Genomic DNA, 14,276 nt, shown 5'->3' with positions numbered 1-14,276 from the left:
CCATTATTAGCATGAAGATGGGTCATTTAGTAATGAGTAGATGCACCATAAAATTGGGCTATCCATTTGTTGTTGGATTTGTTGGATTGTTTCATAAGATGATAGGCGCATCATAGATCGATGCGGGAGGGGCCTATCCTAAAATGGAAGACTCTTTCACACTACCTTGGCATTCACGAATATGATGGCTAAGCACATACTGCATAGAAAAGTTTAACCTAAAATGACAATGAACCTTGTCTAACGAAGGCCAAAGGGAAAGCTCATGAGATAAGTGGATGTGATCCTTCACAGAAGGTGGTGGGGTTATGAAGCTAAAACAGTTGGCTCCATGCAATGTATGTTGTTTCTCACATTTCCAGAGACATAGTTTGCAGTCTCCGTCATTGAGATAGGAGGGAAATCTCAATGATGAATAAATGGAAATGGAACATAGATTAAAAGTCATATCTATGTAGATAACATAAAACAAATCAGGTTGTGGACTAATATTTGCTTTGCCTTTTATTAGAAATGACAAACTGACAATCCGCCAAACTATTGGATGACAATAAGCTTAAGGGCCCAAATTACGCTAACTAGTTTCGTAACCTTATGCTGGTTCTAACGTCTAAGAAATTGGACAAAGTTGCTAAGAACCCTACTCCAGATCATTCGAGTGATAGGGCTTCTAAAGCCCATAGGAGGGATATCAAGAATGTGATGAGAAAAGCTCTCTTGCCCAATGCTATATCATAGCCTCCTTAGACAATCATATACAATGATAGTTCGATCAGATCAAAGTGTCCAAAGATATATTGGATAGTCTAAGGACCATGTATGAAGAGCAGAATCATTCTACTCGTCAGAAGGTCCTAAAGCAATTTATGACCACACAAATATCCAAGAACTAACTAGTTCATGACCATTATCTAAAGATGATGAGATACATTAATGAACTGAAGGCTCTTGGATCTAGGCTAGATCATGTCACCAAAGTTGATGCCATCCTAAACTCTTTGCCTCCTTCCTTCAATCAATTCATAATGAACTATAATATGAACAAGCTAAATGTTAGCATTCAGGAACTCGACAATATGTTGTAGAGGGCCGAAGAACTGATAAAGAAGGATGAGCCCATAACCATACTTGTTGAAAGTGGAAAATCGGGCAAGAAGAAGAGGAAGGCAAAGAAGAAACCTTAGAAGAAAACTAGCAAGCCTAAAAAGTAGAAAAAGGACAAGGCTTCAGATGCCTATCACTTTTGCAAGTAGACCAACCACTAGAAGAGGAATTGTCCTCAGTACCTGGAAACCAAAAAATAAGGTAATTTCGAATCCTTTGTCATAGAGACCAATATGTTTGTCACTTCTGCTTCTTGGTGTATTGATTCCGGGGTTTATACTCATGCATGTAATACACTACAGGGGTTTAGGACAAGCAGAAGACTGAGTGACGGAGAAGTGATTATTTACTTGGGGACTTCTGCAAGTGTTGCAGCTACATCCATAGGAACTATAGAATTGTATTTTAGAGAAGGAACAATTACATTAAAAGATTATCTTTATGTACCCAATTTGAGAAGAAATTTGATTTCTATTTCAAAATAGTGTGCAGATGGTTATTCTGTTCTCTTTAGTAATGTGATTACTATCAAAAGGAATAACAAGTTCCTCGCATATGGAGAACTTGAGAATGGTCTCTATGTTCTCCATCATTCTTTAGAAAAAAATATAACTGAAACTATGTTGAATAATAAACCTAAGAAAAGAACCCGTAATACAGTTTATCGCACGTGCCTGTAGCATTACCAACTTGGCCACATTAACATAGATCGTATCACGAGGTTGGTAAAGAATGGTCCTTTGGATTTTCTAACAATAAAAGATCTTCCAACCTGTGAACCTTGCCTTCAGGGTAAGATGACTAAACGACCATTTAACGGTAAGCCTGAAAGATCAATAAGTACACTTGACCTTATACATACTGATGTATGCGGTCCCCTGAATGTTAGGACATGTTACCAGCACATTTATTTTATAACATTCACCAATGATTAATCTCAATATGGTTTCGTGTACCTAATGAGACACAAGTTTGAATCGTTTGAAAAGTTCAAAGAGTTTAGGCAAGAGGTCGAGAAACAGTTGGGGAGACACATTAAGGCCCTTTGATCAGATCAAATAGGCGAATATCTCTCTGACGAATTCAGGGACTACTTAAAGGAAAATGGGATAATATCACAACTAGCTCCTCCTGCTACACCACAATTAAATGGTGTGTCAGAAAGGAGGAATTGAACTTTATTGGATATACTCCTATCACATCTCGTACACTCAGAATTACCCACATCCTTTTTGGGTTACACATTAGAGACTGCGATATAAGTGTTGAACCGGGCTCCAACCAAATCCGTTCCGTAGACTCCCTTTAAGGTTGTCCAATACATGTTAAAAGAACAAGTGCTGACAAATTGGAATCTAAAACCAGTAGTTGCCTATTTGTAGGTTACCCAAAAGGCTCTGTAGGGTATTTATTCTATGACCCAGATAACCCCAAGAAAAGAACCCGTGATATAGTTAATCCCATGTGCCTATGGCATTACCAACTTGGCCACATTACCATAGATCGTATCACAAGGTTGGTAAATGATGATCCTTTGGATTTTCTAACTATAGAAGATCTTCCAACTTGTGAACCTTGCCTTCAGGGTAAGATGACGAAACAACCGTTTAATGGTAAGCCTAAAATATCAACAGACACGTTTGACCTTATACATACTAATGTATGTGGTTCAATGAATGTTAGGACACGTAACCAGCACGTTTACTTCATAACATTTATTGATGATCATTCTCGGTATGGTTACCTAATGAGACACAAGTCTGAATCCTTTGAAAAGTTCAAAGAGTTCAAGCAAAAGGTCGAGAAACAATTGGGGAGACACATTAAGGCCCTTCGATCAGATCAAGAAGGTGAATATCTCTTTGATGAATTCAGGGACTACTTAAATGAAAATGGGATAGTATCACGACTAGCTCCTCCTACTATACCACAGTTAAACGGTGTGTCAGAGAAGAGGAACCAAACATTATTGGACATGGTCTGCTCACTTCTCGTATACTCGAAATTACCTACATCCTTTTGGGGTTATGCCTTAGAGACTGCGATATACGTGCTGAACCGGGTTCCATCCAAATTCGTTCCGAAGAATCCCTATGAGCTTTGGAACGGTAGGAAACTAAGTGTAAGACACTTGAAGATTTGGGGTTGTCCGACACAAGTTAAAAGAATAAGTGCTAATAAATTGGAATCTAAGGCCAGTCGTTGTCTATTTATATTTTACCCTAAAGGCTCTATAGGGTATTTATTGTATGACCCAGAAGAGTAGAATGTGTTCTGTAGTCGAAATACCAATTTCTTGGAGGAATTTTACATCCTGAACAATCACCGTCAGGAAGTTATTCTTGAGGAGGAGAGCTCAGGGGTAGTGGGAGATGTCCCACAAGCTCCAATTAATAACCAACCTAGGAGATCTAGTCGGGCATCCAGGCCTCCAGTTCGTTATGACTACGACCAAGAAAGTTACTTGGTGGAAGCCACGACTAGTGAGGAGAATCCCGTGACTTATACGGAAGCTATGTTAGACATAGATTCCTTAAAGTAGGTAGATGCCATAAGAGCTAAGATGGACTCAATGAAGGCCAATAGAGTTCGGACTTCGGTAGATCCGCCCTCTAGGGTAAAAGCAATTGGTTGCAAATGGATCTATAAGAAGAAGAAGGGCCCCGATGGTAAGGTTGAGACCTATAAGGCTCATCTTGTGGTGAAAGGGTATACTCGTAAAAAGCGAATCAATTATGAGGAAACCTTTTCGCCCATGGCCATGCTTAAATCCATTAAGATCCTACTAGCTGTAGCAGCATACCATGACTACAACCATGTTCCTGAATGGAGATCTTACTGAAGATATCTATATGTAGCAACCGCAAGGTTTCATAGTTGCAGGTCAGGAACACATGGTATGTAAACTCAACCGATCCATTTATGGACTTAAGCAAGCTTCTAGGAGCTGAAACATTCGGTTTGACTCTACTGTAAAATAGTTTGACTTTGAGTAGAATCTGGATAAGGCCTGTGTTTACAGAAAGACCAGTGGGATAAGGTTACGTTCTTAGTTCTGTATGTAGATGACATTCTACTCATTGGGAATGATGTAGGAATGTTGACTACAGTGAAAGTATGACTTTCACACCAATGCTCCATGAAAGATCTTGGAGAAGCCTCTTATATCTTGGGACTTTGACTCTATAGAGATAGATCGAAGAGGATAATAGGATTATCCCAGTGTACTTACATTAACAAGATAGTCTAGAGATACAGTATGGAGAACTCTAAGAAAGGAAATGTTCCTTTTAGGCATGGAGTCACTCTCTCCAAGGGTATGTCTCCCAAGACACCTAAGGAGATTGAGGGCAAGAAAGAATTTCCCTATGCCTCTGCCGTAGAGAACATCATGTATGCCATGTTGTGCACTCAACCAGACATTACTCAGGCTGTAAGTGTGGTAAGTAGATAATAGTCTAACCCAGGACAACATTGGACCGTTGTGAAAAACATACTGAAATATCTTTAAAGGACAAAAAAGTTTGTCTGGTATTCGATGGTAGTTCACTATAGATCCTTGGGTATACCGATGCCATTTCCAATCAGATCCAGATGATAGAAAGTCTACATCTAGATACATCTTTACAATGGGGTCCTGTGCATTTAGCTAGAAAAGCAGCAAACAAGGGTCCACTGCAAATTCCACAACCAAGGCCGAGTACATTGTTGCAAGTGAAGTTGCCAAGGAAGCCGTATGGATGAAGAAGTTCATTCAGGAATTAAGAGTATTTCCATCCAGCACATCACCCATTCCACTATTGTGTGACAACACTAGAGCCATTGCTCAGGCTAAGGAGCCATGAACCCACTCGAAGTAAAAGCACATCGAGAGGAAATACCATGTACTACGAGAGATAGTTGGAAGAGGGGACGTCCTGATTCAGAAGGTAACATCAGTGGAAAATGTAGTAGACCCATTGACTAAGCCACTAACACAGAAAGTGTTTGATAAACACGTGGAATGTATGAGACTCTAACTTATAACCGATTGGACCTAAGTGCAAGTGGGAGCTGTTAGACAATATATGCCCTTAGCTCCAATCAGCATAATGTACATTATGACATTATTGTAAATGAATAAAGTACGTATTTGATTCATTTTATTGTCGTGTGTTTCTGTGTAATACCCTTAAACTAGACACATATGAGACTCGTGTTAGTTTAGAATCTTCACAGCCATTGGATAGACCTAGCGAGATTTATCCTGCCAAGGCTGACACTGATTTACCACCAAGTTGGTAGGGGTGGCTTGTCTTAGCTACCAGGGTGAGACCTGTGGTACATGCAGTATGGGTTTTCTTGAAACCCTGAGCTAGACCAAAATTCCAGTATCGCCCTGGACCTTGGAGATAGATAGGCAGAACCAGAATGTTACACCTGACCCCTAGACTCGGTTATGATACTGCACTACGTGTCATATTGAGTTGTCTTTGATGTGCCAATCAGTGAGATTCTTAGAGGGGGTCAAAACCTGGGTATGTTGGGACAGGCCAAGAATTCATATGAATGGGTGATCATAGTGACAGGATCAGCCCCTTTGTCGAACAAAGTGAGTGATCAGGAAAATGCACTCTCTCTAATGGAAACCTAAACTGCTGGTAGTGGATTTCAAATATGTTTGAAATTTGGTTTTGCAAAATATATTTATATAAAGATATACTTATATATTATGGTTTCAAACTATTTGCAAAAGGTTTTAATTCCCAGGATCCATGTGAGTAGAGAATACAATACCGTACCTTGCAACCGAGGGAGAGGTCCACTCTTGTTGGGTAGTGTTTGATCATTAAGGGTAGAGAGGTTAAGTGTAAGATCATCGAGGGTTATACCTGATGGGCTAATCTTGCATCTACCCACAGTCCTTGGGCCTTCATAAGATGGCTGGACCCAAAGACCATTTAATGTAAATGTTGGACCCATTAAGAGCCCATAGTGATAGACTCGGGGGTTCACTATATTCAGCAGTGAATTCAGTTAGGCTGAACCCATGTGGTTGAAGTGTAGATCAATGTTAGGGTCCCACACCATACAAAGAGAACCAAGCTAGCAAGCATTAAAAGGAAGTGAGCCTGAAAGTTTAATGGGGCTAAAGCCCATTTCGAATTGGGTTAATTAGATTAATTAAATAGGGACAAATCTGGGTTTGGATCAGTAGATAAGGATAAGAGGATAACTCTTATCCACTTAAAGAGTCCAGATCCAAGATTTGGATCAGGGAACTCATTATTTGATTAGGAATAAGCTGATCTTGAACTACAAATAAGATAAGGAATTATCCTTATCACTTAAAGAGTTCAGATTAGGAGGTTGTCTTTTTAAGGCTATAAATAAAGAGTAGGGTGAATCTGTAAAGAATACATAGACGTTACAGAAGACAACTCAATTTGACTAATTTTGCCTTCTGTTCTTTTTCTCCCTACTCTTGCCGCTCTACCCTGTTCGATCTCCAATTCTTGGAACTGATCAAGATTTGATCTTGATATTGTTTCTTGTTAGAAGAAACAATTTTGAAGCTGTGCTCATTACCCCATTCGATTGTTGCTGAAGAATCACAAGTTCTTGGTGAAGAACTACCTGTTGATCCTACATCATCCTAAGTTGTGTCATATTCAATGGAGGGAGGATTTTGTACACTCTTTGGGCATGAACACCTGCGTTGGGGGGAGCTTTTTGCGTGGATTCTGTATCAGGTATATCCCTCCCTATTCTTCATTTCAGATTTGGTTTGGTTTGGTTACAAGAACAAACCTTGAAAATGTAGTTTTCTAAATTGGGAAACGATTCCCGGATGGGAGTAAAGAAATTTTTGAAATTTTGCCCAACCTTCTTGTAGGGTTCGGCCATCCATATGATGGATCTCCTATCCCTTTAGGTTGTTGCTCGAGTGTCGTCCACTGTGTTGAGGATTGGAGTTGATATGCCAATGATGAAGAGATATTATGAACCGTTGCAGTCCATAACCGAGCAACGTATGATTTCTTATGTGGAATGGAAGTGCTAGGGATGAAGACAATAGGGGTTCTCCTCTTTTGTTCGTTCAACCCAGAATGAAGACAACAAGGGTTTCTCTTTCGTTCGTTCAACACAGAATGAAGACAACAAGGGTTCTCTTCTTTTATTCGTTTAACCAAGAATGAAGACAACAAGGGATTAAGGAAATAAGGAGGGTAAAGGGTAATTTTGGTATTTTAAAAATTTTAACCCGCATGTGAGTCTTCAAACCGATGGAAATCTAACGTTGGGTACCAAATTTTTGCAAATTGAAAGTTTGGGTACTAAATTATTGCAAATTGAAAGTTCGGGTACTAGATTGTCGCGATTTAAAGTACGAGTACTAAATTGGCACTCGGCCTAAAGTCCAGGGTACCTATTAGGAATTTTCTCTTTTTTATTTTTATTTTAAAATAAAAATAAAACAAAAAATAAAATGGAAAATATATCCTACCATATAACCTTCAAAAGTCTTAGGGTTTTGTTTTACCAAACCCAAAACCAAAAGCCCCTTGCCCTCTTCAAGCGTTCATCGAAGACGATGGTGGCGATACACTGACACCGCCCTTCATTAGAAATTGCGTATACAAATTAGAAGCATTACACACCAACCAGAATATACAAACTATCTCCATGAGCATAATTGTTCTCAAGAAAAGCAAAGCCCCTAAAAGGGGGAAAGGGCTTATGTAGAATTGAATTCCTTCTTGGATATCATTCCTTGTGATTCTTCAACTTCTCAATGCATTGGTGGAGTTGATTGAGCTGAAGAACAAGATGGGTAATCGAGTAAAGGAAGAGTAGCTGCAATCAGCAGGGCATTGCGTTGGCTCTTCATGTTAGACTTCTGGTGACGAAAATGCTCGGTGGGAGTACAGGATTGACCCTCGCAAGCTGGGCGAATCTCATACTTCCAGTAAATATCCATTAACAGAAACAAGCAGAAGGGAATCACAGCAAGGAAAAGGTTTGAGGAGGTTCTGAGTCATCGGGATGAGGCCTTTCCGGAGTCGGTCAATACCCAGTAGGGTCAACAGAAGTAGCATGATGGCTTCTGCAGCTGCAACGTAACCAAGCACGACCCACTCTAACGCCATTTCTGGCTTCCAAAAAGACTTGTGGCAGCAACTTGACCCCTCACTCCGTCTTCTTTATACTTAGCATAAGCATTTTCTTGTTTTATTTCTCTAAGTTCGGAGTTGACAGTGTCGGTGATGCTTTTGAGATGCATGGCTTTGTAATTTTTTGTATTTTTGGAATTTTTTATATATTTTTAGAATTTTTTTGCATTTTTTATATTTTATTATTTTTATATTTAGATATTTTTTTTCATATAGTTCTTTTTCCTGTATTTTTTGTGTATTTTCTGTATTTTATTTAATTTTTTATGGTATTTTGTATTATATATTTTTTGTTTTTTAATTTATTTATGACATCATGGGTTGAACAGTTCAACCCAAACGATTGAACCACTACACCAGAAAATAGTGCTCAAAACGGTTTCATTTTTAGGTTGATTTTTAAAACCTTGGTTTTATATGTTCTTTCACACGTACCTTGTGAAAGTGTGAAACCACATTTATATAGATGTCAAGGTTCGACATATTCTGTTTGACACGTTCAGAGGTGATAGGGCTTACTTGCTCGTTATTTACGGAGCACATCTCCCTAATGTCACAAAAATCCTCATCCGGTTTCCCACAAAGTGGGCGAAACCAGGCTTATCGCTACTAGATGGGTGACATGTCGTCGTGCGTTTCGGAAGCACTAAGTGAAGCGGGCCGATAAGGAAGCGTTTGGTACGTAGGTTAGTGCCCTTGAGGTCGGTTAGTTCCTCAGATTGTCAGTTGCCTAGGTTAGAGAGGGAGGTCGGTCATTGGAGTCCTTGGTTTGTACCTTGGAGGTGGTGTACTCCGAATTGCTGTTAAGCGGTCTATCGATCTGCTATCAAGCGAGGTCCGATTCAATGGGGGGCAACATAAGCTGATCTACTTGGACAAGGTCCAGCCATGTGTAATGTTGAGGTATCATAAAATGGTTCATGCTTGCCACATGGTAGCCCATAATAAGAGGGGCCAAATTACCTTTTATCAGTTACCTCCACTCTCGAATTCGAGATGTACAAATCAGGTAAAGGGAATAGCTCAATTGAGGATGATTTTGGCCTGATGCTCTGATGTCGAATTCTCATTAGGTTGTAGATCCAAATTGGTTCTGTTCACCTTGATGGAACCATCTAACAGGTTGTGTGTTGGGTATGTGTAGACGTAACATGAAGCTTAGGTGCCGCAGACATCAAAAATGCGCTACCAGTATTTTGGGCTTCAAAAGTCGAACCAGTGTACACTTTGGAGCCATCAAATCAAATCAATCACAATCGTTAATGATCCATGACTTTTCCATGCCCAAGGGGTCTATTTTCACATTTCTTTGGCAAGAACTACATGATGGAGAGGTTAGAGAGCTCGAAGCGTCAAACACATTGAAAATTTGATTAACCGAAAAAATTGAATTAATCAAAATTCATTATATAATACATAATATATAACCATAGATGTATATTTTCACATTAGGCGACTAGGCACCTTTTCATGGTCACTTAGGCGGGCGCCTATTTATATATAATAAAACTATTTTTTATTTAATAATTGTTTTGAAATTTTATTGGTTGTTGTATTGTTTTAAATACAATCTGCTACATGGTATCGTGTAGTATTAAGACAAGTTACATTAAAGATTAATCTTCATTTTTTTTCTCAGTCAAAGGGTTTTCTTTCGATTGGAGAGGGAGGATTACCGAACACCAGTTCAAGCTCGAGCCCTAGCCAAATTCCATCAAACCTCACCTCTGGCAGCAGTAGGTAAGTTTTTTTCTTTAGTTTTATTCTTCTTCTTCTTCAACATTTTCCCCTTTTTTTTTTTTTTGAAAATATAGTCCGCACTCTGCAGTTCATGCGCCAAACCTCCTCCTTCTCCTCCTCCTCTTCTTCTTCTTCTTCTTCAAATTTCAGTTGAAAAAACAGCCTTTTCTTTTTTTTTTTTAAAAGACAGCCTCCTCTCTGTCGTCAGTCCTCTCTCTACTCTTCTTCTTCTTCTTCTTCCCTTCCGCCCCATGACGCCATGAGTCCAACTGTCCAAGTGTCCCATAGTCGTCTGCCCCTTGAGTCCTTGAGTCCATTCTTTTGTTTTTTTTTTTTTTTTTTGAAATGTTTTATTGTATCATTGTATGCTGATTGCTGAATTGAAAATCCGATATATGTTTGAATTGTTTGAAATGCTTTATTTTGAAAATCTGAAATGACTGATTATATGACTGATTATATGGCTGATTTTTTATCAGTTTTGTTTTTTATTTATTTTTTTATTTTGGCTGATTACATGCTTTATTTTTTTTTAATCTTTTATTTTTTTATCAGTTTTGTTTTGATTATATGGATGAATTTTTTTAATTTCTATTTGTACATTGGAATATTGCATTTATTAACTATTTTCTAGTTTAACTAATAACATTTTTGTTTATTTTATTTGCTGATTAGGTTTAAGGATGACATTTGAAGAGGAAAGTGGCAGTGTTAAGCGCAAGGCTCAATCAAAAGACCTACATGAAAATATGCATTCTGGCATGATTTAGAAGATAAAAAAGCAATTTCATGCTCATTATGTGGTAAAGTTGTTAAAGGAGGAATAAAAAGGATAAAACAACATTTGATTGGAGGATATGGGGATGTGACTAAATGTCCCAAAACTACTACAAGTACTGTCAAGGAGATGCAAGAATATATGCATAAGAATAAAAGGAAGAAGCCATTCGATGATTTTACAATTGAAAGGGGTTCTAACAATGAAAGTAATCAACCCATAGAAGGTGTTTCCATTTCAATTGGTATGAGCACTCCAATTTCAAATTCTCACCTTCCACCAAGTAAGAAGGAAAATGTCAGAAGACTTATGGATAGTTTTGTTAGACCAAGTCCAAAAGAAGTTGTTGAAGTAAGGCATAAAGGACAATTGGTTCAAACAAACATTGAAAGTCGTTTGAAAAAGGAAGAAAGAAAAAAAAGTAAATAAATATATAGCAAAGTGGTTTCATCAAGCTGAGATTGCTTTCATACGGTGAAGTTGAAAATTTTTGAAGTTATGGTTGAAGCAATTGCACAATTCGGGTCCAGATACAAGCCTCCAAGTTACCATGAGTTATGAGAGCCACTCTTGAAAGGGGAGGTTGACAAAAACAAAGCAAATGTACAAGGAGTATGAGGCTTCTTCGAAGACTTATGGTTGTATCATCATGTCTGATGGATGAACTGATAAAAAGCAAAGATCTTTGATTAATTTTTTGGTGAATTCTCTTGAAGGAATTTTTTTCTAAAATCAGTTGATGCATCAAATGAAATCCATAATGCAAGTTTTCTATTTGAGTTGATTAATAAAGCTATTGAGGAGATAGGGGAGGATCATGTGGTGCAAGTGGTTACTGATGACCACTCTGCTGCTCATTGTTTAGACCTTATGTTGGAAGACATTGGAGAATTGAGATCTACAAAAAGTTGTATTGCCAAAGCTAGACAAGTGACTTCTTTTATTTATAAGCATCCTCTTCTTCTTGCACACATGGGAGGAAAAACAAATGGAAGAGATCTTGTATGATGTGCACTTACAAGGTTTGCTACCTCTTTTCTAACTTTACAAAGTTTGTGTACTCTCAAGAAGGCATTGCGTGCTTTATTTGTTGGTGATGTATGGAACAAGAGTAAATGGGCTAACAAATCAGATGGACTAAGAGCATCAAGCATTGTGCTTTCTGTTGGGTTTTGGAAAAACATAAGAGTTACTATTTTGGCTGCTCAACTGATTGTGGAGGTTTTACAATTGGTTGATGGTGATAAGAAACCCGTAATGGGTTATTTTTACTATGTAATAGAGTGAGCAAGAGAAAAAAAAAATTGTGGGAAAAAAAACAAGTATAAGCCCATTTTAAACATTTTTGATAGGCATTGGACTAATATGATGCAACATCCATTGCACCTTGCTGGTTTTTTTTCTCAATCCAGCCCTTTATTGTAAAGCTAAAGCACAAGATGAAGCATCTGTTGGAAAGTTTGAAATGGGCTTTCTAGATTGCATTGAGAGAATGGTCAATGATATTGAAATTCAATACAAGATCTCTCATCAGTTGGAAGAGTATAAGCATGCTCATGGTGCTTTCTCTCAATAATTGGCAATTAGGCAACATGAAACAAAGCAACCAAGTAACATAAGCTCTCTTTTCTTGCTTATATTTATATTTTATTCCTGTTATTTTAAATTTACATTGTTTTAATTCTTTTTTTTTTCTATTTTATAGCTGATTGATGGCATAGCTATGGACATTGCACCTCAGACCTTAGGCATATTGTATTATGCATATTAGGTCTTACATGAAACTTTGCTGCTTGTGAGCGCAGCTGGAGAACTTCTGAGCAATGTAAGTGACTAAGTTCTAAGTAATGGACCTAATGTTTAGTTTTGTGATATAATTATTTATGAAAGCTAAGATACTTATTTTTATAATTTTTCTTATTTTGTTGTGAATGTAGATTCATACAAAAAAGAGGAATAGGCTTAATCAAAAGAGGCTCAATGATCTTGTATTTGTTCAGTACAACCAATGCCTCCGAGAAAGATTTACAATAAGGCGTGCAAATTTAAAGCAATTTGACCCTATTTACTTTGATGATGCAGATGAAACCAATGAGTGGTTGACTAAAAAGACCCCTCAAATGACTTGGTCAATAAAGGGTGTAATCTTACATGGACTCAAGTTGATGAAGCATTATGGGCATCTGAAATTCTTAAAGGGTCAAATAGGCCAAGGAGAAGTGGACATGGATGTGGAAATGCAAGTGGGGGACCTAGGGGTCCAAGTAGAGGTGGTCGTAGGAGATATGAGTCTAGAAGACAAGATAAAGACAAAAGTGTTGTTCAAGAAGAAGAAGACTCGATTTGGGACAAAGATATGGAAGATAATGAAGATGGAAAAGAAGATATTGATGTTGAAGATGATTATGATGATGGTGATGACAGTGATGATGATGAGGATGAAAATGTTGATTATGGTTCTAATGATGTTGGTGCATTCAATGGAGGTGTTAGTGGTTTTTACTTAGACACTCCAATTAATTAGAGAATAGAGAATTTTTCTTTAAGGATTGTATTGTCTATGATACATTTAAAGTTTTAAACTTCATATTTATTTTTTGCCAACCTACACCTTCTCAAGCTCAGTCTCTAAGAAAGGAACTGAGACAACATTTTCCATAGGTTATCCTCATTCTTTATCGAACTTTGGTATCTATTTGAGGTTGAGGTCGATTGTCAGTGATTACTTTCCTTTGCACTTTTTGGTTGCCACTAACACTTCCAGGATCAAGTTGGTCCCCTCAAACTAGCTTAACTCCTCACTCAATTGGGAACTTCATGGAGAGGTGGTAAAAGATACTACAACTCAGAGGGCATGCAAGATAGGGCAGACAAAAATAACATTGTATAGTGATGGTGTGTCAACAATAAAGAAGTCATGGTTCAACAAAACCATTTCCAGCACAGTCCCCACTATTAAGGACAGGTTGATTCTTCTTATTGGATAAACTACACCCCTATTGAAACCTACTAATGACACGTTGATAAGGACAAGGTCTTTTCGACCTACTTTCATCTTGTTACAAGATTCAGAAAAAATTATAGCAAATGAACTACCACTATCAATTAAAATACACTTTAGCTCGGAGTTAGCTATAATTATCTTTACAACCGTAGCATCATCATAAGGGAAATGAACTCTCCCAAGTTGTCCTCTATAAAAGAGATCACCTCCTCGGTCCTTGGCCTCTTCGTAAGGGAAATGGACTCTCCCTTCTTTTTCATTCAATGGCGTATAGTTCTGGTACTTTACTAGGGAAGTTCAAGAGCGATTGGCAAGCGATCTAGAGTATCTGGCAGGTGATCTAGAATGCCTCAATGACCTGATGTCATGTCAATTGCACTTGCTACTGCCTTCACCTTGGCCCTCATCGCAATCCATCATCTTTTTCTTTTCTCCCTAATCTCCTCAAGCCTGAACTACCTCCTTGACATTCATAGACTTCTCAGCACAAACTAGG

The 14,276-nt window shown here is 38.1% G+C and overlaps 1 long non-coding RNA gene and 1 pseudogene across 1 annotated transcript; one reads left to right on the top strand and one right to left on the bottom strand.

Annotated features, from left to right (window-relative positions):
- Positions 1-7,851: 7,851 nt before the first annotated feature.
- On the bottom strand, positions 7,852-8,234 carry LOC148843947 (uncharacterized; annotated as a pseudogene).
- Positions 8,235-12,260: 4,026 nt separating this feature from the next.
- Positions 12,261-12,854, top strand: LOC148843946 (uncharacterized). The gene is made up of 3 exons (XR_016103247.1): positions 12,261-12,386; positions 12,482-12,601; positions 12,714-12,854. It is a non-coding gene; the product is annotated as an uncharacterized LOC148843946 (long non-coding RNA).
- The last annotated feature ends 1,422 nt before the right edge of the window (positions 12,855-14,276 follow it).

The sequence above is a fragment of the Nelumbo lutea genome, chromosome 8 (assembly GCF_056320005.1).
Source record: "Nelumbo lutea isolate HS-2025 chromosome 8, American lotus-T2T, whole genome shotgun sequence".
Taxonomy (NCBI): Eukaryota; Viridiplantae; Streptophyta; class Magnoliopsida; order Proteales; family Nelumbonaceae; genus Nelumbo; species Nelumbo lutea.
Note: the sequence above shows the minus strand (reverse complement) of the source record. Positions and strands in the feature narration are given on the sequence as shown.